The sequence below is a fragment of the Arvicanthis niloticus genome, chromosome 12 (assembly GCF_011762505.2).
Source record: "Arvicanthis niloticus isolate mArvNil1 chromosome 12, mArvNil1.pat.X, whole genome shotgun sequence".
NCBI classification, from domain to species: domain Eukaryota; kingdom Metazoa; phylum Chordata; class Mammalia; order Rodentia; family Muridae; genus Arvicanthis; species Arvicanthis niloticus.
Window position 1 is genome coordinate 28,459,431 of NC_047669.1, and position 24,011 is coordinate 28,483,441.

Below are 24,011 nucleotides of genomic sequence, written 5' to 3' on the forward strand. Positions count from 1 at the left end.
TGTCACCAATTGAACCTCAAGAAAGAATTTGGTTTTGCCCACAATGTATATCACTTTCCTCTTGGCAAGGCAGCTGGCGTTACTATTAGGTTGAGGTTTGGCATTCACGCCAGCGAAATGTTTATGGATATTGTAGAAAACTGATTTCTTGTCAGTGCATTTGCATACTGTGCTGATTAATAAATTAGGCACCAATCATGTGTAAATCAATGTAAATCACTAGTTTGTGTACATAACATAAACTATGTAAACTTAATTTTTCATGCAGAGCCCAAGTTCAGCTAAACCTATAAATCTTAAAGAGAAAGAAGTCAAAATAAGAACAAAATCCAAAGCTTTTTACAGGTCAACTGTCTTAGAAGAAAGCCTGAAGTTCCAAACATGGTTGCCTTAGCCAAAGGAAGCAGACCCAGAACACTTAGAGGCACTTCCAGCCAAGGACAGCTGGCTCTTCTTAGTTCCTTCTGCCTCAGAGAAGATTCTCTAGCCTGACCCAACCAATCCTAGGCAAATGGAAAGAACGAGGGCTAGGGTATGAAGGACTCCCGTGCCCAGGTTATTGGTTTTTTGCCAACGAATACATATTATATTGTATTTTTATTTAAATAGTTCCACAGATTCTCCAGTACCTACATGAACAGATTATCACACACTCCCCATTTTTTTTTTTTTTTTTTTTGGTCTGCTTTACACTTAACCACTCTCAGAAATTGTTATTATCATTATTACTAATATTACTATAATTATTTACGCTAGCAGCCTTGTGTATCTACATGCCTGTGGGTTATAAGTAAGGCACAGAGTCATTTGAATAGAGAGTGTCACTCCCAGGTGTATCTCCTAACCTTTCTGAAGTACCTGCTGATTTAAGTGTCCCATATACCTTTACTCTAAACAACTGATAGTTTCATCAAAAGAGATTAAATGAATGTCCTTCCTACCAGACTGCTGTAAAAGAAATTTGGGTCACATTGAGGCTTACATTCATCCACCGAGGACAAAAGGCATCTGTAACATGACAGGTGTATTAGGATTGGAGTCAGGAAAATGGGACTGTTGCTTTGGGTCTTGTCATACAAAAAGCCGTGGAATGCTGACACGGGCAAGTTATTTCTCGCCCCTGAGTTTTTAGTTTTCCCATTCAGAAAGTCAAGAATTCGAACGAGACTTCATGGTCTCTAAACGCTCTGATTCTGAATATGAATTAAAATTCATTAAATGCTGCTACCCATGCAAGGGCCCACACGCAGAGCCATTTGCTGGTCTCTGGTTTTCTCTAAACCCACCTCCCTCCATCTCCACTACGTAGCACCTTCTAGAAAACGGGGCTCTAGACTGATTCTGTATTTCTTTCCTGAGCAAAATTTCTTAGAGATACAGAGGAAAGGCATATTAAAGTGAGGGCACCAAAATAGCTGAGGTAGCTTCCTTGTTAGTAATACTGGGAAATGTAACAGTTGAACCGTAGCCTAATAGCCTTTCATAGGAAGGAAAACAGCCAGGTTGGGCATTATGTACGTAACAAATGAGGAAGTTGCGCTTGTGAGAGGAAACACCCGCTTTTTCTTATCCTTGGCCAAGTGCTTCATTGTGGCAAATGTGTGTCACTGTGCATTCTCTGCTGGTCCCAAGCAAGTTCATAAAGGCTGTGTTGTGAGAAACAAGTAAGGAAAGGGGTTTCTTAGAGAAGTGTCTTGAAACTTGACTAATAAACAGGCTGTGAAATCGAACAAGTGGATAGAGAGGGGCCTCTTCTTTTAACAGCTTGGATCGGTTCAGCTTAAAGCATCTAGGAGTGAAACAGGACACAAAAGCCTATGGGGAGGCACAGCTGAGAGAGTCTGAGAGTTGTACAAGTTAAAACCAAATGTGAAAGTTAAGTTTCCAGAAAGGGAGCTCAAACAAGAACAGTTGCTGGAGTAGTAAACGAGGGATTGTTCTGTTGGGCCAGGTACTGGGCAGACTCAGCACAGGTCCACTTGTCCGTCCCACTCTGTCTTCAACATTCAGCTTAACACCTTGTCCGGTCACCTTTTTCATGAATCTCCCCAAAGAGCACAAAGAATAGCGCTCTCCTGGACACTGAAGAGCAGAGTTCACTCATTCATCACCTCCAGCGTTAGGATCACTGTTTAGATGAGGATGAGCTGTGTGTGGGTTTATGGTACTCTGGACAGTAAGTCGGAGAGAGACCCGTCCACCGAGCACCTCCCCAGTCCCATTGATCTTTCCTAGGCACAGCTTTTTTGGATGGTGCTCCTGAGTCCACCCTAGAGCTACATTCTTCCCAACACAATCCCTCCCTGTGTGATATCTAGGCACGGTTAAAAAAAAAAAATCTGCTTCTTGCAAATGAAGAAAACACACGAAGCTAGCTAGCTTCCTGGCTTACCGCAGCAACCCTCGCCATCCGTCAGGAGCCTCTTTGGAACTCCCTTACCTAAGTCTTTGCTCTTCACCAGAGCATGAACATGGTCCATGCTGGTGAGCCTTAGCCACAATCTGCTCCATAAGTATTTGCTGGGAAGGGGGGAGACTAAAGGAAGGAAATACAAAGCGGAGGGAAGGATACCTCCCACTTCTCCCTGGTCCTGCTTCACGCCCCCCACTTTCCAATTGCTCTCCTGAAGGTTGTATAAATCCTGTTCTTGGTTAGACGTCTCCTCATTAACAGTGTTATATACATATAAATATATATATATAAAATATATTCCTTTTTCCAGCCCTGTAGACATGAACTGATCTTCCCTTGACAATATAAAAACATGGCCATTTTTTTTTTTTTTTTTTTTTTTTTTTTTTTTTTTTTTTTTTTTTTTTTTTTTTGGTTTGGTTGATTTGTCGCTCAGGTTACTTTACTTTTGTTTATTGGGTGGATATTTTTTTCCCTGAATACTAGCTCTGTGAAGGAAAGTAAAAAAGCGCAATGTGTGTAAAAAAAAAATTAAAATTAAAGAAAAGCCTTTTTTTTTCCTTTTTAAATGTATTTAAATTCTGGTTCTCTCTTCTGTTACTTTACACGTATGAATGCTCTGCTCTTCTGTGATCTTAAAACAAAAATGAAATAAACGTGAAAAGGAGATGAGTCTTGATTGACCTGAGTCCAAGTGATCTTGCGGTTGGCTGCCCTGTTTCTTGAATGCTTTGGTGAATGGCTCAGGAAATGGAGCCAATGACAGCAAACACCAAGCATGGGAGAGGTAGACAAAATACTGGAAAATGGCTGCCAGGTTTTCTGACAATGCTTCCTCTGCAGATGTGAATGCAGTATTTACCATAGTCTTCCCTTAAGGAAAAAAAAAACAAAAACAAACAAACAAACAAAAAAAAAAACAAAAAACAAAGAGAGCAACTGATATTTTGTTTTCCTGGGTCTTCCTCTAGAGATGACGAGAAAAATATGAGTAGATTACCCAGAGAGAAGCTGCAGAGGAGGGAGCATCGAACAGCTCCTGAGTGAGATCTCCAGTTGGTCTTTAGGCTGTGACCTCAAGAGAGAGAGCATCTTGTCCTTTCTTTAATGTCTCCGTGTCTGGAGCTGTCTTTCAGGGTTAGCTGGAATGAGACCCCAAGTGACCTCCCAAAGTCATCTATTATTTCTACTTACGAAAATACAGTGTGTTCGCCACTCTTGCTTCACAAGATAGTCGCAGAATCTTCACAGTGCACTTATATCATGGCCCCAGGCCAGATAGAAACTAGCAACAGATAAAAAAGAACCAGGTAGTTCACAGTTGAAAGAAAACAGAGGGTGGTTAATTAATTGCTCATTAAAATGACCAAGAGGGTCCATAGCTTATTTTTAGGAGGTCAGTAAGGTCTCAAACACATTCAGGATAATGGATCCTAAATTTTACTCTGTCACAGGGGAATGAAGGAGGGAGCCCTGATACCAGAAAGGATTTCAGGGAAGAAAACAAAAGCAAAACCAAAAACTTTTCTGTCTGCCTTCTGGTTCAAGAAGGCAACAGAGAGATCCAGTCTCTGCATGTTTGAATTTCATTTTAAAAAAATCATAAAATGCCCTCTAAGCTGTGTTTATCAAACTCAGGGTTAAATATTCAGTACTCAAACAAGGATGCCTTGGTTAACACACCAGCCAGAAGTGTGGAGGAAATTTTAACCTTTAGTTGTGATCATCTGACTGCACCACACTGTGGGGTGAGTGTCTCTGGCTCAATCTCCAGGCTGAGTAGTATGCAAGAATGACTTGAAGGACTTGGGAAAGCCTTAGCTCAGGTTTTTATTATTGCAAAAGAGTACACACAGAACCAGTCAAAGGAGAGATCTGAGGAATCCTGCATATGAAGGTACATTGACTCTGCTCATGGTGTGAGGAGTCATTGCCCTCCTAACACATGGGCATAGTTTCAATCAGTGAAAGTCAACTGAGTGTGGGTGTTTGAAATGCATTAACTCTTGTTGATCCCTTTGTGTTCATTACACAGGTATGGGAGACTACTTTCTGGACACATGCTGGGATACAGCCTCCAACTACTTTCTGTGGTCCAGAGAGGTCAGGCTAATACTGTAACCCAAAATGATACTAGCCTAATTATCTCAGTTCTAGACTGAGTGTTCTAGAATGCCCATCCTCTAGATGAGCTGCTATTCAAATTGGTTATTGAGATAAAACATCAGGTGTGCTCCAAAGGGTCCAACATTAGTAACACAGAAAGGAACAACTGTCACATGGAAGATCCTAAAGACTCCAGGACCTGAGAACGGAATCCAGCCAAGCTTTTTTTATTTTTTTTTAACTTTGTATCACCCACTTTTACAAAAATCATTTGGAGTCTTTAAAATGTTCTCAGATGATCTGATGTTTTATTTCCTTTAATCCACAGAAGCATCAGGGTTTGAAAACTAGCACCTCCTTGAGTATTTGTGATCACTCACTATAGGCTCAAAGGAAATTCTGTGGTCTCTGTCTTCATATGCACCTGTTTTAAAAGCAAATTGAACACAGCATGTGAGAACTGTGAATCAGGGGAGTCTGTGAACCTCATCTCCTTGTCTTTCTCTCCTTTGTGATCCTCTTACACTTAGCCTGATGCTAAATCTATAGTTTGAGTTTAACAAACAATTGCCGAAGTACCATCAAATATTGTTCAGTCCCTCCCACAAAGCTGGTACCTGTGAAACTGTTTTTTATCAGTCTCTGTCATGTTATCACTGTAGGAGATACCTGGATCCATGTCTATGAAATAAAAAACTGAGCCTTCCCTCATCCACAGAACACATGGGAAACACAGGAAGCCAGAGTCTATCAGTATGAAGAGCCCAAAGACTACTCCCCTCTGGTTCTTAAATTATTTTCTTTTTCCCTTAAACTATTCAAAGCTTTGTCCTGATCAAAGGATACCAAATTGATGAAGGTCTGAGAGCCAGGAATTGTGTTCTGGAACACATATTGGGAAATATTGCCTCAAGTAAGCAACTTTCTCATATCCAACCTTTCTTCAGAGGGCTCTGCTGACAAGTTCCTGAGTTTTCAAAATCATGTCATTTGTTTATTTATTTTCTCTAAGGTAAAGTATAACTTTAGCTGTTTTCTCTTTACTTTGTATTATTCTGGGTCTCCCTCCTTACCTTTGCCTGCCACCCTCGACAAAATGCTTCTGGCATCTTTCTGGCAGAAAAGCTCCTAGTTCCCAAAATAAAAACCAAGAAAACCTCTGAGTTTCTGTCTACCCAAAGAAGATAATTCCCCAAGGATGCACAAATACCAGAAGTAACCCTGACAGGAAATTCACGAATGAAGAAAATATTAGATGAAGGGAAACTGAAATTACAGACGTGAGCAGCTCCTGTGTGAGTCATATGATGCTATCAGGCCAACGCAGGACAGTCTCAGCCACCACAACAGACATTCTACCCAAAGTCCCTCATAGTAGCAAGTCAGTCTCTAGATCCTTGGACTAGGAACAGGCTTCTCTCTTCTCATTTTCTGTTGGCTTTTATACAATTAGCACAACCCACAATATAGAGGGTTATTTTTAATTCTTAACAAGAAACAGGCTGATGGTCTATCAAGAGACTTTAGGGACTTTGAGTAACATTTGAACAAATCCTTTTTTTGTTTTTTGAAAGGTTCTAAATTTTATTACTGGGCAAATACCATAATTTAGACACAAGCAAGCCTCCAGGTTAAAAATTTTGAAATCCATCTGGTAGGACTGATCTATGACCACAGTTCAGTATAAACCCTCAGTCTTGCCACTGTGTGAATCCTGACAGAACAGTTTTGTTCTTCTCCAGTGTCTTCTCTTAGAGTTGTACCTGATTTCATTACCAGTTTTCATCCGAATCCACTGAGAACTAGGACGGTTTTGCTTTTGTTTCTGGCCAAGAATCGATTGATTCTGAAAGTCTTGTGAGAAGACATGGTGAGAATCAGTTATGGTGCTCACTGTGGCGAAAGAAAGGAGAAGGGCTGAGCAAATTCTTAAGGAAAGAAATGAAACAAAATAAAAGTCTCATAATCAAGAGACTAAGAATTCCCTCTAAATGGGGGCATTGCCTTTATGCAAAAACATTTGGGTCATGCACTTGAAAACGCCCCTGATAAGCCTACTTTGTCAGTATAGGCCTTGGGAAGGGGAGGTAAGAGAATCAGAAAGAAGTTTGCTACACAGTGTGTATAAGGCCAGCCTAGGCTAAATAATATCATATCTCAGAAAGAAAATAGAAAGAAAGGAAAGGAGGGGAGAAACTGGAAGAAGGAGGGAGGAAGAAAGAGTACCTTATAATTCTGCATCTATTCACCCTCCCACCGCTTCACCTTTCCACAGACCCAGCCTACTCCAGTGGTACCTGGTGACTATCCATCAGGCCAGGCAAGTCAGGGAGCCTTTCAGCTCTCTTGCTGCACACCCACAACCTACAGCTTTCAGCATGTGTCTTGAAGGCAATGACTGGTTCAGCCTAGGAAGACACCGAGGCCTTATTATACATCTTTTTTTTTTATTTTAACAAATTCTATTCTCCAGAGAGAACTCAAGCTTAAGCCAAGCTGCTTGTTTTAGCAGATGGAGGTTTCTTATCCCATGTTTTCTTCCCTTAATCACAATGCACGGTGGGGTAATGGTACTATCAAGTAGTTGAACAAACCAAGAATCCCAATTAACCAACGCCACCTCACACACTGAATGCACAAGAGAAGAGAACAAAGGAAAACAATTCTCCAAACACAGTTAATGTTAAGAGCACAGGCCCATGTGCTCTGAAGACATATCATCTTTCTCACTTGAAGCACTGCATGGAAAACAGGCTCCTCACCTTCTCAAAGACCTTTGGAAAATATGATATAATGAAGCTGAGGTTAAAATAAAAATTCCCAGTGGTTACAGTCACAGTTCCCATTAACATTTTAAATGGTTATTTTTAATGGTACATTTAACTAAAGCTAACTTATCCATGGGAAAAGAATGTGGCCATTAAGACCGGCATCTGTTGAACAAACTGAGGTTCCACATTCAGTGGTGCGTGATTTTATAACAGCAAGAATATTACATGCTAACAGCAGACTCATTAGCATTAATTGCTGCATTTAGTCCCACTTAAAACCTCCTGTATCTATAACATTTGCTAAATGCATCATCCATTTTGGAAAAAGAAATACCCTAAAATGTCATCACATGAGTTACAAAGGAACTAAACCCAGGCAGCCAAGCGGGTATAGAACTGAGGGTGTTGATAAACCTCCACTGACAATCCGACAATGGAGTAGAAACACTGTAGTTCATGGAAAGCTCAACTTGAAAAGGTGTGGTAGTGAGGGAGTCCTTTAATGGGAAGTAAGGAAAAAGTCTTAGGGGATCAGACTACAGAGATGTCAAGCATTGTCGCCAACCATTTGTTCATTCTTCAAATCTCCCAGGTGAGGGGTACCTGAAGACCAGGCCACATTTGAATCCAGTTACTTTCTCCAGCAAACTCCTGTCTCATGGCAATTTTATCTCCCAAGAGACAGACTTTTAACATCAATGTATGCCAGTATTTTCATGACCCTTTCACAGACCTTGCTATCTGGCCAACTAGACTTTGTCTAGAGCTGAACGGAGGAGGGATTGGGGTTACTAAGGTATGGTGCCCCGAAACCCCTTTTTGAATACAAAAAAAAAAAAAGATTTTCCAAATCCCTTGCCACATATAGTATCTTAACCATGCCTTTTCCTTAAAAGAAAAAATTTATTCTGAGTTCTATGTTTTTTCCCCAGTCTCTCTCAGAATATACCACACACACACACACACACCCCTCAATATTAGTAGAGTTGTGGGTTTTTGTTTGTTTGTGTTTATTTGGTTTGGGTTTGGTTTGGTTTTTGTTTGGTTTGGTTTGGTTTGGTTGGTTGGTTTGGTTTGCCTTTCAGATCCACATTGTCTTCCACCAGAATTTTCCCCACTTCCTTCCTGTCATGGAAAATGGGTTTAGAGCACTGGCTAGCATCCTGTTATGACAGTCATTCCTAGCTCGCATATTTCTGGTCCGTGTAGTTTTCCAAGTGCTTTTCTGAGTGCTGTGATACAGTGGTGAGCGAAGATGAGTACTGATCTTACCCTCTTCTTCAGTAGCTTATTCCAACTTCACATTGAAGAGGATGTTCGAAAAACAAGAATAAGATGGAATTAAGGTAGCCCATCAACACTTCCTATTGAAAGACATAGCCATGACTCTTGTGTAGGATTGGCATGCAGCTGAAATGAGAAAACTGCAAAGCAAAGAGAGTGTAAACTGCCTGCGTCACAGAGATGCAGAGTGCTACAACCATTGAACGCTGATTTAAATAAACTATTGGGATGCAGCGGGGATGCCTCCATCAGTAAAGCCCTTGTCTAGAAAGCAGGAGGGACTGAGATTGAACACTCAAATCTACTTGGACGCTCACACTTGGACCACACAAAGGCTTTGCTATGTTGGGCCACACTTGGGGAAAGCTTTGCCATTTCCATGAGGTGTTGGGATCCTTGACATGTCTGTGTCTGTGTCCATAATACACTCAGGATTTTATCCACTGCCTACAGTGATTTGAATGTGTTGCCCTTAAAATGTGGTTTGGGAACTTAAGCCTCAAACAACAGTACGTAAAGCAGGTCCAAAACTGTGGTGATCATATCTTAAGAATAAATAGTTAAATATCAGACATCAACAGGGACTCCATCTTTGACTCTCATCTCAGAAGCAGAGGCCAAAGCTTCCTATGCATTATACATTAGTCTGTGCTACTCTGTTGTAGCAGCACAAAGTGGATGGAGTGAAACCCAAATGTACATCGATGCCCCTCCACACCTTGCTCACACATACTACACTGACTCTAAGCACAAGGGAAAACTACCACTTAGAAGATAAACTGTGGGAAGAACATCCAGTGAAGCAGGCGGTTCACTGCTTCTAACAGTGACTTCTAACTAGCTGTCTTAGGCGTCCAGGCACAATTATAGTCACAGACAATCCATGGCAGGTCAGTAGCTGTTAGTCTGTTTCCCAGTTGAGGGAACCAAAGTTCAGAAAACTCCTATTTGAGGTAGCACAGACATCTGCATAGGGTAACCACAGACCTACTGGGTCTTTTGTGTCTAACATGAGGTTTTTCTCCACTGCAGACTTCTCAATTTTTGTGAAATCTGGAAGGCAAATGCTCAGTAACTCTTGTGAACATGTTTAGAGAGTGATCCTAACTAGGTTGCAGCCCCTTGTCAAAACGGCATGTCAGTCAGAACTGTAACCGCCAGTGCCTTTGCATGCATTTGGAGGGAGGAGGCAGAACCTCTAGAGAAGGAACTAAGGAGGAAGCTATAAGCATGAGCTAAGAGGCAAAAGAGATGGCTCAGCACAAGTTGCTCTTCTAGAAGACTCTAGTCATAGCACCTGCAGAGCACCACAGGCAGCTTGCAACCACCTGTAACTCTGGTCCAAGGGGATGAGATAATAACCAGAAACAACAACAAGAAAAGACTGAGCCAAACGGACTGTTGTCCTTCGGCAAGAGGAAGAAACAAAGAAACATCAAGAATGAACCAGTACCCTGCATGATGGAAAGCACAGATGTAGAGACAGCATGGTGGCCACCAGCACGCATAGGACAGAGACCCCAAGAGAAACTGAAAGCATAGACGCCTAGACACTTCAATGACCTTCAGCCTTCATTTTTTTTTTGGGGGGGGGGGTTTCTGGTTTTTTTTTTTTTTTTGGTTGGTCGGTTGATTTTTTTTTTTGTATTTTTCAGATTCCCAAAGTATTTCTTTCTCATTTATGGTGCTTTTCTGAAACACGGTCCATAGGCTGCAATGAAAAAATAGCTTGTCTCCAAACTGAATTTCTGTCTTCAGGTGTCCTCGGCAAGGTCCAGAAGGAGGGCTCACTTCCTGAGAGTTGCCTCTGAAAGGATCTTGATGATGCTGATTCAGGAGATGTCCATTCCACCCCTGCAACCAGCCCACAATGTGGCAAAATAAGCTGTATTGACCAAAACATTTTCATGAAACCATTTGTTATGGTAAATGAGTGTGGGCATCACTGCCCACACACACCCATCTGCAATGATTAATCTCCTGCCAAAACAGTTTTTATCATCCTGTCCAGGCTTTTGAAACGTGACCCTTCCTCTCCAATTTTGGAATCAAATTCAGCAGTGTTGGCAAAATAGTAATGACTAAGGCTGGTGTCTAGAAAATTCCTTTCAACCTTTTTTTACAGCTTACACAGAGATCAGGCCAACACAGACCCAGCAAAATCTCTCTCTCCGTTTGTTATGTTGAAGAAGACAAAAGAAAGGAGTTAGGGGTTACAGATGTGACTCCAAAGAAGCGACTCCCTGTGGCTTTTACAGGTTAGCTTTACTTATTTTTATTGTTGTCATTGTTGCCAAATCGGTGGCAGAGGCCTTGGAAAAGTATTTGTCACATGCAATTGGATTCTTCCCAGTGACACTGCTATTTCCCTAAAGGTCTGTGAGTCCATAGAGGTCAGCAGAGAGGAGGAGAGAGTGCGTGTGACTGTGCATGAATAAGAACAAAAAGATGTGGCTGGGAAAGGCTGGAGTTAATAAGCCAGCATGCGCCCGAGGATGCTATCAGGCACAGGGATGGATGACATAATTGTTTTCTGCCTCTAATGATCTCAGTGATGTGGGATACAAGAGAATATTAAAACAAGACAGAAAGACGGAAACTCATTTTCAGCAGCTGTCAACCAAAATGGGATGCAAACTAGAAGGAGAGAGGCATATTGAAATGTTCACAGGGTTCACTTCATCAAAAGGAGTCTTTACCTCTCCCGGATGTCACGCCCTCCTTCTCTTGAGCGGAAGCCGCCTCCCTCCCCCCACCCCACCCCCAAACTGTTGCTCCTTGTATTCTTCCCACAACCTCTGCTGTCACTCCAGTCTCTCGTCACTGTCACCTTGCCTCTCTCCCTTCTTAATATCGTTCATTTTTCCTATTCCTCTCTTTCCATGCCACAAACATCACGTTTTTACAGTCTCTTTCCTTTCTTCTCTCTATCCTTCGCCCCCTCCCCCATTTCTTTCATTAATAAGTAACTGAGTGAACCTGGAAACCCGTTTTGTGATCCCAGGAGTTGAATGGAGACAAGGGGGAAAAAATATCCCTTTGAAAAACACTCCAGTGTCCCCGCCCTGCCTCGGGTGCGGGTGGGCTGTGGTGTCTGAGAAGCCGCGATGCTTGCACGAGCCACGAGGGGGCAGAGGTGAGCGTCAGCGAGCCTGCACTATGATCCAGCGCGGCGGGAAGTGCTTGGAGGGCGGGCGCCCGCGGCTGCTCACTTCGCGTCACCCATCACCACAGCTGACAACCGCGTAAGGTTTCTGCCTGCTCCCTGGACGTCCACGGATGGGCGCGGCAAAGAAGCAAAGGACTCCTGATGAATGCGGGAGGGGTGAAGTCTGCCTCAGGCCAATACAGATAGATCTTTTCTCGAAACAAAGGAGTCAGACAGGTTGTTATGATCAGAACAGCAAGAAGCATAACTGGGGGGGAGCCCTTAGGAGCCCAGCAGCCTACCAAGATCCCCTTTGCTTCCCTGTCCCAGCTCTTCCCCGCTTGGGATACAAAGGGACACATTCCTGAGCTCCTCAGTCCCCTTCCCAAGTAGCTGGAGCAGTCATCTTTGTTACTCAGGTCACTGTGAAGCTAAACAGCAGCATGCCTTGGCCTTTGGGGTGACAAGCGACATTAGAAGTAGCCCACCGGCACGTTGTAGGGGAAGGATTGATTAACATTCTTCTGCGGGCTCAGTTTCCTGCAAATAGCAGTAGGCTCAACTCAGCAGCAGATGGCGGTAACGCTTCTGCCAACCTGAGGATTCTCTGTGGCTGAACATACCAGTTCCCTTCCCCCCCCACCCCCAACCTCCCCACCACCCCCCTACTACATGCATCACAGACCACTATGCCTTTAGCAAACACACTTTGAGAGTCTGGAGCCCCACAGGGATTCTGATCCCTCTAGTATATTCCAAAGCAGGATGGAGAGAAGGACCATAATGATGATGCAGCAATAGCAAGCATTTATTGACCTCTACGAGCCAGGTGTGCACGGCATTTACAAGATGGGTAGTAAAATAATGGTGTTCAACTTTAATAAGATGAGGCAAGGTTAGTTAAGAAATTAACTGCATGTATTTTCCTTGGCTTTAAGTTGTGAGAATACACAGATGCCTTTTCCATTCAAAGAAGGTACCTAGGCCTGATTCTCTCTCTAGAGGAGCAGACGGCTCTTCGTTTACTTAATTATTTATTTATTAGCTTTTAAAGGATTAGAATTATTCGACCGACTGCTTTTAGACAGGATTCTTCCTCTACTTTAAGAATGGGAATCTTGGTGTAGCTGTCTGCCTTTACAGCTTTCCCAGAGGAAGTATCTCCAGACACTGCTTCTCAAGGGTGGTCATAGGTGGGACCTGAGGGACTGGTGCTACTGTCCTGTGGAGGAAATGGCTTCCTAGCTGTTGCAGGGCTGTTGTGCCTTTTGCACAGGCCCTTTACAGGACTGCTTTTTACACAATAAACCCTGTCATACATTGGTATCTAGAAATCACTGTGTTTCTATGAACCCATGAGACACAAAGACGATCTATCAGAGAAAAGGAAGGTTGACAAAGGCTGGAGTGGAGACTACTGCTCTGAGGAATGAGAACTTGGACGGGAAGAAGGGCTGAATAAAGGGTGTGGCCAAGAGACAGGACACATATTCCACACACCTGGGTGGGAGATGTCGTTAAACTTCAGGGAATGGAGCACTGTGTTTCTTGAGACCACAGGTATGGGAGCTATGGTGAAGGCTCCATGGAGTGTGACAACAAAGCAGAAAGACTCACCCACTTTGTCAGGGAGAAAAATAGGAACCATTTACAGAAGTTCCCCTTTGGAGATGCCCTCTGGTCTCAGAGATTAATATATAATTTTATAGGAGAAGAAAGAGATCTTGAACCATGACTAAGTATGTTTGTGAGAAACAGTTCATTTTTTTACGTATACAAATTAGGAAGTCTCATTTTGTTTCAGTATCCAAATATCTGTAGTGCCAACATGAACAATTTCTTTTTTTTAAAACATCTTATAAACTTAATTATAAAAAGGCTTAAAAATCATTTTTTTTTAAAGTCACACAATAAAATAAACTAGAGATCTTCTTAGGCTAAACTTGATTTTTGTAACAGCCTTCACACGTGGGCACAATGATTAGAATGTCAGTTAAAGAACTAAGGTGCAGCACTCATGACCATACCATTGGTAAGCAATAAAGCCAAGATTTTGGTACAGGTAATTTAATTTTTAAAAAAAAAAAAAAGAGGAATTATGTACTGTATAGTCTCTTTCTGTAAAATGCGACCTGAATCAAAGGGCCAAAGTAAATATTATTGGTAATAGAACTAATCAAAATCACAGGCTCTCTGATAATGCAGTGAGGGACACGGTGTCACTCACAGCAATGTGAAGATGCATAGGTGAAACCAGTTGGAGAAGGACTTTGCAAAACTCAAGATCACAAGCCAATACTGAGAACCTATTAAAGCCTGGAAGAAATTTAAGGTAGGTAAGTCTACTAAGTGCAATGGAAAACTCTGTGCCATATCCTTTCTCCTAAAAGCAAACACAATTGGCAGACTTTAGGTAGAGAAATTCCAAAGACCTCTCTCTCTCTCTCTCTCTCTCTCTCTCTCTCTCTCTCTCTCTCTCTCTCTCTCTGTCTGAAACACACATTGAAATCTCACAAATGATGTAGCAGAGACTTAGTCTTAAATAGCTTAGAAGAAAATAAAGATTTTCAATGGAACTCCCAGTTTTTTGGAATGGATAGTGCTTAAGAAAGAGATGAGGTGCTGACAGGAGCCTGATGCAGCTGTCTCCTCGAAGGTCTGCCAGAGTCTGACATATCCAGAGGCGGATGCTCGAAGCAACCCATTGATCTGATCAAGGGTTCCTAATGAAGAAGTTAGAGGACTGAAGGAGCTGAAATGGTTGGTGGCCCCAAGAGGAGAGCAACAGTGCTAGCCAACCAGAGCTCCCCAGGGTTTAAATCACCAGCCTGGGAGCACAAAGAGAGACACCCATGACTTCAGCTGTATACTTAGGGGAGGATGGCCTTGTCAGGCATGGGTGGGAGAGGAGATCCTTGGTCCCATGAAGGCTGAACACTGAGTGGGAAGGAATTTGAGGGAAGGGAGGGGGAGTGGGGGTAGGTGGGGGCACACCCTTGTGGAGGCAGGAGGGAGGGATGAAATAGGGGGTTCCTGGGTGGTAAGGGGGATGGGGTAAGGGGATAAAATCTGAAGTGTAAACATATCATCCAATAAAAAATATGAGAAAAAAGAAAGGAGGGCTTAGGAGATGGGTCAGTGGTTAAGAGAACTGATAGCTCTTCCAAAGGTCATGAGTTCAATTCCCAGCAACTACATGACGGCTCACAATCATCTATAATAGGACCCAATGTCCTCTTCTGATGTCTCTGAGGATATCAACAGTATACTCTCATGCATACAATGAATAAAATGTTAAAAAAAAAAAGATGATCTTAAAATAGGGCACTTGGGGGAGAGGACAGGCCAGCCAACTAGAGCTACATAGCTCAGATCTTTCTGAAGAAACCAGAAATCCTTCTATAACGTAGACAGAAATCAAAAAAGCATTCCCAATGTTCTGGATTCAATAATAAATATAAGGGACCCCTACAAATATCTGAATATTTGTGTCTATGTTGCTGAACACTTAACTGGTTAATGTTTAGTATGTTGAATATTAATGGTTAGCCTTTTGAGGACTTTTTTTTTTTAAACTTGATGTCTTGTTTCTTTGAGATGGAGGCCATGTAGCCCAGTCTGAAGTCACTACACAATCAAGGACTTGAACTTGAGCTCTTCCTGCCTCTGCCTCTCAGTGCTGGCATTATAGGCAGGCATCATCACACCTTGTTTTATGCAGTGCTAGGGTTCAACCCCAGGACCTCACACACAGGCTGGCCAAGCACCCTACTAAGACCTACCCTCAGCCCAAGAACTCTGCTTTTCCTTCTGCTCTTAGCCCAGTTACTCATCACCTACCCTTTCTAGACATTTCCATTTTCAAGAGAGACCCATCATTCATCCAGTTTATCAAGGCAAAGTTCAGGGTCAGCTTTACCTTCTCTTTGTGTCATCCTGTGCACTAAGTCTCTCTTCTTTACCACTAGAGTGGACCTTGGATGTTCTAAGGTAAGTTGCTACCTCTGAGACACCAACATCAACTCCTATCACAGTTTGCTAGTTGGTTTCCTGCTTCTGGCTTCTCTCTTCTAGGTTTACTCGCCAAAAGCAGTCAGAATGCTAGTTTAATTTTTTAAAGTGAATCATACCATATTTTATTTTATCATATCATATATTTATGCATACCATTTATACCATCTGTCCTCATTAATATTCTACTCTATGCCCGCATGAGGTCTCAGAGTAGATTATTATTTATTTACACAAATAGCATCCCAACTCTCCTTTGCCCCAGTTCTAATCCCTAGGGCAACATGGTGAAAAAGTAGATGTCTTCTCACGTGTCAGGGAGTTTTTAATAGGCAAGGAACCTGGAAGCATAAACCTGAGATTTCTATGTAGAGACAGGCAGCTGTGGCCCCATGCCTGGCTTCAAATCCAGAAGGGTCCTTGGTGATTCTGAGTCTTGTTGTTTCTTCAGATGCAAAAAGAAGCCTGCAGAAGCCAAACCTCCCATATCAATGTCTTTCTCTCACTTCCCTCTCATTTGGTTCTATTCAGATTGTTTTTTTTCAGCTCCTTGACACTGCTGTTTTTTCTAAGCTGCTCCAACTTGAAAGGTTTTGTGTTTACTGCATCACAGCTCTTTGTATGCTTGGCCCAGAAAGACCATCACTAAGTACCTCCTTGAGACAAAGCCTCTCCACAGCCTTATGAAGCCACCATTTTTAGATTGCACTTAGGATTATGAGGAAAACCTACAGAATTATTGCTTATTTACAATTTCTTCTCTGCTAGACTGGCAGAGGATATTTCTTGCTCGTTGGTGTACCACAAAGCACATAACAGTCCCTTTGAATATTGTTAAGTGCTTTTAAAAATGTACTAGATGACTAACTATATATTTAACAAAAATTCAGCAGAATACATCTGAGGCGAAAAGTCAGAACTCACTCATGTCAAAGCCAATTTACACTCCTTCAGAGCTGTATACAGCTCAAGTTTTTAAGAAATCTAATAATCCCACATGAGTGAATTTAGAAGAGGAATTGGGATTTTATTCAGAGAGCCATGAGTTTTTGTTCCAACTCTAATACACAGTGGCAACATGCCGTCATGCAGACAAGAACACGGGCTCTTAGACACAGTGTCTTATCTAAAAGGGACAAAACCCCACTCTAAATGGTCTTTGTCAAAAAACATAAAATACCCTGAACCTTTACTTCTTCCTAAATTCCACCCCAGACAGCACCCCCAAACCCTGAACTCTGCCTTCCATTCTTAACAGCTTAGAGCTGACATTAAGCTTGGCTTCCAAGCTCATAGGTTCAACAATCACTGACCATCTACTGAACACAGCAGTGCACATGTAGAACCTGACTCAGTTCCAGGGCTAGAGGACCGTGCAACCCAGTGCAGGAGATACAAGAACGTGACTGCTTTTAACAATGATTCCAAGGAAGTATGATTCTAAGAATTTGGTCCTTTCTCTTATACTGACAAGTGATCATAGAGCCATAGTTTTACCCCCATTCAATTACATAAATAAATGACCAAGGTCCAATCTGTCTCCTACTATTCATATTAATAGATATTTAAGTAAAGAGTAAATGGTTTGAAAGCCCAGTGTGCTGAATAGGGTATATGCTACAAGACCAAGACTATGTGAGGGAGCTAAAGTCTGAACTGGATGAAGCCCACAAAGAAATGTATCTATCTCCTATAGAAATATGTATTGTAATACCCACTCGTGGAGATTTCAGTTCTCCAAGTCTCCAGACCATGCAACCAATCTGAGAGGGGAAAAAAAGATAAATGTGGCGGTATCAGTAGACATGTATACTTGTAAGAGATACAATTATACTAATACTAATATATAATGAAAGCATGTATAAATGATAAGCCTTTAAAAGGCTGCAAATATTTTTCCTCATACTTGACTAAACAATCTTGTGCATATTCTACTTTAGAGACTACTGGTTAAATAAGTCCATTTAGTTTTGTGTTTTTACATTTTTTTTTTACCACATAAAAAAGCATCATGTTGTTAATCTTCTGTCTCTGTGCTTGTGACTTCAACACTTTTAGAGTGATTTTCTGCTCCTCAGTGAGGAGAGTACACTTGACATCCTGTCTCAGACATACTTAGCACCCATGGAATCACTTTAAGCCCTGTCAATGTGCTTCTCTGGTTTAGAAAATATCATAAGGACTTAGGTCTTAGAGCATGAAGCCCTTGTAGTCTACCTGGGCACATACAACATGCGGATTCTGATGCTTTTCCAATCTTCTTTGTATAAAGGTAAACAATCCTATTACCAGGATGTAATAGTCTATTGTCAACTTGACACAAACTAAAGTGATCTAAGGGGAAGAAATCTAAATTAAGAAAATGTCCCCAGAAGATCAGGCTACAGGAAAGCCCTGGATATTGTGGGTGGTGCCATCCTTGGGTTGGTGGTCCTGGGTTCTATAAGAAAGCAGGATGAGAAAGTCATGAGGAGCAAGCCAGCAAACAGCACCCCTTCATGGCCTGTGCATGAACTCCCCCCTCCAGATTACTACTCGATTACTGCTCAATTCCTGTGTCCTGACTTCTTCCAATGATGGCCTTGTAAACCAAATAAACCCTTTCCTCCCCACGTTGCCTTGGTCATGGAGTTTCATCACAGCAATAATAACCCTAAGACAGGTGGTTCAAGAAAGCTCAGTTTTGGTAGAGGCTGTATTGTAGGAAAGCTTATGGTGATATGTCTAACTCTGGATCATTCTGAGTGCTGCTAAACACCATCCCCAGAAAAGGCTCTATTTAGTTTAAGATATTTTACAAATATTTGGAGAGGTTAATCTTAGATATTAAAATAATATAAATAACTTGTATACACTTGGGCATAATCAATGAAAAGAGATTAAAGAGGAATAGTGGATCTACAATCTTCCTCTTTGTCTTCACTCTTAACACACATACATACCCTAGTGAAATATATATATATATATATATATATATATATATATATATATTGAAATATATATATATATATATATATATATATCATTGTCTAGAATTTTAGGGAGTCCATAGAATGAGTGTATATTATTGATGATGCTGAGATCACCCTTGAACACTGGTTGGTATCCTTGGGTATCTCCATTATAAAATTATTATCATTGCAGAATATACAAAACAAAAACATAAAAGAATGGGAGACTGCAAGCATACTCCACTTTTCCCCTGCCTCTGCACACATGTATACACACACACACACACACACACACACACACACACACACACGCTCTTCAGACATAAGATACATTCTATTTAAATAATGAGACAACTTTTAGATTTAGATATGAGTCTAGTTTGGAGAAATAAGCTAAAAACTGAGTTATGATTTTAAAAATTTTCTAAATTGTAGCTGCTTCCATTACCTTAGGGCTTAGTGGGGACCTGTTTACCTTTGGAATTCCCTCTCCTGTAGCCCTTATGCTGAAGGCTTGCACCTTAAAAGCTTCACTAAGTGTTACCTCTGACCACACTCTCTGGACCAAAGACCATTCATCATCTAATCCCTGAAGACTGCCCATGGAAGATCACAAGAAAGATATGTCCCATCCTTGAATCCCATAATTTCCTTGAAATTATGGGGATTCAGACAACTTAGATGAATTATGTTTACTACCTGTGGATACCAGAGATGTTCATTCTGAGAGCCAGAATAGCTGCATGAATCATGGAGACCATTCCTGACTATACAGAAAAAAATATGACCTAAAAAGAGATGTTTTGATGGGCACAGGAGGGATCAGGTAAAGGAGGGAAGAAAAAGAGGCTTGAGTTGCTGTCTACTTAGTTAATTTGAGGCCAGCCTGGCCTTCAAGAGAACAGGAGTCAAAACAAAACAAACATAACAAGGAAATTGAATCTAGTTTTGCTTCAGGTCATATGCAGCCATCCTTCCTCTAAGCATGTCCTGAACTTCTTACTTAATAAGAATGAATCTGACTGGGACAAGTACAGAAAAGGGGCTATTAACAAATTGTTTGTTTAGAGTAACAGAGGATATCCATAGCCTTTCAGAGTATGAATACCCATGAAGCATATTCATTAAATTATTATCAGTCACAAAGAATATTATAATAATTTTATAATGGAGATACCCAAGGATACCAACCAGTGTTGAAGGGTGATCTCAGAATCATCAATGATATACACTCATTCTGTGGACTCTCTGAAATACTAGACAGAGAAGAATATTGACTTAGTTTCTGTGATGTCAGAGCTAAATGCCATAAATAAGGTAACTTATGTTACAGAAGTCCATTTGGAGTCCAGGAAGTCGTAGATGAAAGCGCTGATACATTCCAAGGCTGTGATCAGCTTGCTGGTTCATGGACAACCATGAAGCTCTGCTTCCTGATTCACATACAGCTCTCTCCACACTGTTTCCTCCTAGGAAGTAGGGTCAAGGCAGGTTTCCTGAGTGTCTTTGAAGAGGCACTGACCACATTGGATAGGGCTATACCTTCATGACTTAATCACCACACAAAGGCCTCATCTGAAGACATCATCATATTAGGCATTAAGAGGTTTACTATACAACTTGGAGTACACAAAGTTTTAGCCAGTAGTATGAAAAGTTAATTCCTGTGTTATTTATGCCCCAAAAGCATAGCCATTATCTAATTATGTAAGAACACCAGCAGATAAAAATTAAGACATATTTTACAGAAGAAATGACCAATGTTCCCCTGAAGTATCAAGTTGATGAAAGGAAAAGAATTAATCAAAGATAAGTTGAGACCAAGGAGAAACAACAGCTAAATGTGTTATGGGGTGTAAATTTGTCCTTGGACCAGAAAGGAGGAATTAGCAGAAAAAGAATGTTCATGTTCTAAGAAAGATTATTGATCAATTAATAATCTTTTCCAATTATACATTTTTATGTACTAAGTGTATTGTAGTTATAGTAGGCATTACCATTAGAGTAAGCCAGAGGGGAGGAATATAAGGAAAGTTTTTAAATTTTTCATTACATTTTATTTATTTATTCATTTATTCATTTATTTATTTATTTAATCTATCTATCTATCTATCTATCTATCTATCTATCTATTTAGTGTGTGTGTGTGTGTGTGTGTGTGTGTGTGTACATGCTTGCCAAGGCACATGCATATGTAGCAGTTAGGTGACAACTTACCAGAGTTCATTTTTCTCCTGTCACATAAATCCTGGAGACTGAACGCAGGCCATCAGACTTAGCAGCAAGAGTCTTTAGCCACAGAGCCAACCTAAAACTTGTCCCCCAAAAACTAGTTATCTGTGGATCTCAGTCCAGCTTGTCATTTGTAAGACCTGTACAAACCAGACTTCTATTTTTTTACACCCATAAATAGGAGTGATAATAGTATATACCTCATGGGATAACTGACTGTGAAAATGAAATGGATAAAAATATTTGCATTTTAAGATGTTGCCTGGCATATAATAAACTCATTCAGGGGGCATTTAAAAGTAATTTCTACTTTCTATAATCTGCCTTTCTCTGTGCATCTGTAGTTTCTGGCTCATCATAGCATGTAACTTGTAGTTAGCTAGTCTTACACTGCAGACTCTTCCCAGGCTTTGGAGATAAGCACACCTTAGTTTAAATGTACATTTGTTCATGAGCTTAGGCATATTAGGTAAAGTTATTACACCAATTTTTGAATATGAAATAAATGCTAATGGAATTCTTACATGGCTTTCTGAGAGGAGATAGTAAAATATGAAATGTCTAGTAGAAATCAATAACTCATAGAAGATGCTGAATTAATGTACCAGTAGTTCTAGTGACTCTTCCCAATAAACTATAGACAAATTCATCTTGGTAGGTCTCGCTTTCAACACACATTCACACAACTTCATTTATACGCACATTAATATCTTGGTACACAAACATGCTATACACACTCACACACGTATTGCACACACAGGCTCCACCCACACCACACTCACTGCATATACACACTAAACATTGTACACATAAGCTGTGCACATACACTGCACCATTCTTAGTATAATGCTATACACATAGTAGGTAAAAGTATATTTCTAAATGAATAGGTGTACCGTAAGAGGTATTTGTTCCTTCCTGATCTTATACTATTTCAACACAATAAAACATTTATTTGCCTAAACTAAGTTGAGCAAGCTTCAATTCTTTCCAACATAAGATCCCTAAAGCCAGAGAAATACCCTTTCCCCTGCACACACAGCGCTCGGCTTCTTGTACAAACCCCTGTGTTTATTTCTAGATCTTCTTCACCTTTACTCCCTTACAGGAAGATCAAAAACTATTTCTGTAAAAAATCAAATACACATGAACAAATGTCAGTTTAAAAAGCCAGGGCAGGTGCTTTTATCTATTCCATATATAACTGGAGGTCACACATAGTTCCAGTAAGTGATCAAAGAAGCCATGAGTTTAACTCCACACACCTTGAAAACAAATTACTGTGCATTTTAAATACACCATATTAAACGATTGTTTGAGAAATCCATACAATTTCTACAATGTGTCTGATCATCTTGCATCCTTCCTTCAACTCTTCCCAACCTCCCAATGTGCTCCCCCCAACTTCATGTGTTCTTAAAACCTTAACCAAATTCAGTCAGTGATACCCACGGGCACATTAGTATAGACCCATCCACTGAAGCATGGACAAGCAGCATGAGACATACAACCTAAAGACAACGGGGCTGTCTACCAGTAGCCAAGTACCAATAGTTGATCATCTAAAGATAAAGTCTCTTCGGTGCTGGCATCTTCCCTGGTTTAATTTTGTGCAGGTCCCATGGAAGCAGCCACACTTGTGAGTTTAGGAGTGCAAGGGTCCTGACATGCCCAGAAGGCAATGTTTCACCCCAGTCCTTCTCAACCTGTGACTCTTGCAATCATTCTTCCCAACCCCTACCCCACTCCCAGATTGTTTCCTTAACCTTGATGGGAGGAGGACTTTAAGGCTGAGTACTATGTAGTCACATAGTATTGTACTTTGACCCAATCTGAGTCTCTGTATTGAGCAGTGACCACTCTGGTGAGGGTTGAGAGCTGCACTAACCTATAGATATAAGAATAAATATTTAGAAGGTAGCTTTATACCATGCCGATTTACCAAAAATAATATTAGTAGGTTTTCCCCTAGATTCCTGTGACCTACTCAACTATAGAATCTTGCCAAGGTTTCTGATACTAAATACTGGTACTTTACAATATATTTTATATAGGCAGCTGAATTAATTGTTTTATATAGTAATATAATCCAGTAATCTGTTCTTCAAGCTTGAATGCTTTTGAAAGAGAATTTTCTCCTTAAAAATCATGGAAGAGAGATCAGAAAGAATGTAAGGAGCAGAAGACCAGGATGCCTGCTGTGAGATATTCTCTTGTAGACAGGACAGGGAAGTAGCAATCATGAAATCTCAACAACAATGTGGTTGTCTAAACAAGACCTGATTAATAACAATATCACTTGACATACCAACCTGGATGAGGGAAATCTCACCACGTTGCAACCATAGATAAAAAAGCTATAGGCACATAATGGCTGCAGACAGAAAGAGTTCAGTTTTCTCCATGGTTGTCAACTCTCCTCATAGCTTATCTAATCCCAAGGGATCAGCCGTAAATACATGTATATACAAGCAACGGTAAATGGGCTCAGTAGTTTGTGTGTGTGTGTGTGTGTGTGTGTGTGTGTGTGTGTGTGTGTGTGTGTGTGTATGTTTCTGGGAGGTAGTGAAACATTCACAGAAGAAACTGGAGTTGGGAGAGCAAGGAGTAGAAATAATAGAAATGCATACTCATATATGGCATCCTCAAAATATTAAATTAAATATTAAATTGAAAATAGTAAATTAAAAATATCATACTAAGATACAAACCAATGGTAAGCCATGCAAAACTAAGCTTATACCCTTGATAGTTTTATGCCATCCAATTTGTAGAAACTCTCTCAAAATATTTTTGTGCTCCTCTTTTTAATTCCCTAATGTTTTTAGTACTCAGCTGTTCTTAAATATTGTTCTGTCCTAACTCCAACTCAGAGGAACCCTCTCTCATCACCCTGCTACATTTTTCCTATTTCCTAACCACTAGTTTGGACTACCCACTTACTTCTTGGAAGTCACCTCAGGGATATCTGTCCCTCTTTGTACTGAGAGGCCAGAAAGGCTAGAGAACACAACTTCTCTAAATACCCATTTTTCCTCTGCTTCATTAAAAGAGCAGCAAGTCAAACTCCTGATACATTTAGTTTCTTTGGATAG

At 40.9% G+C, this 24,011-nt stretch overlaps 1 pseudogene; it reads right to left on the reverse strand.

Annotated features, from left to right (window-relative positions):
* Nucleotides 1-6,197: 6,197 nt before the first annotated feature.
* LOC117718039 (large ribosomal subunit protein eL39 pseudogene) lies at nucleotides 6,198-6,388 on the reverse strand (annotated as a pseudogene).
* Between the last annotated feature and the right edge of the window lie 17,623 nt (nucleotides 6,389-24,011).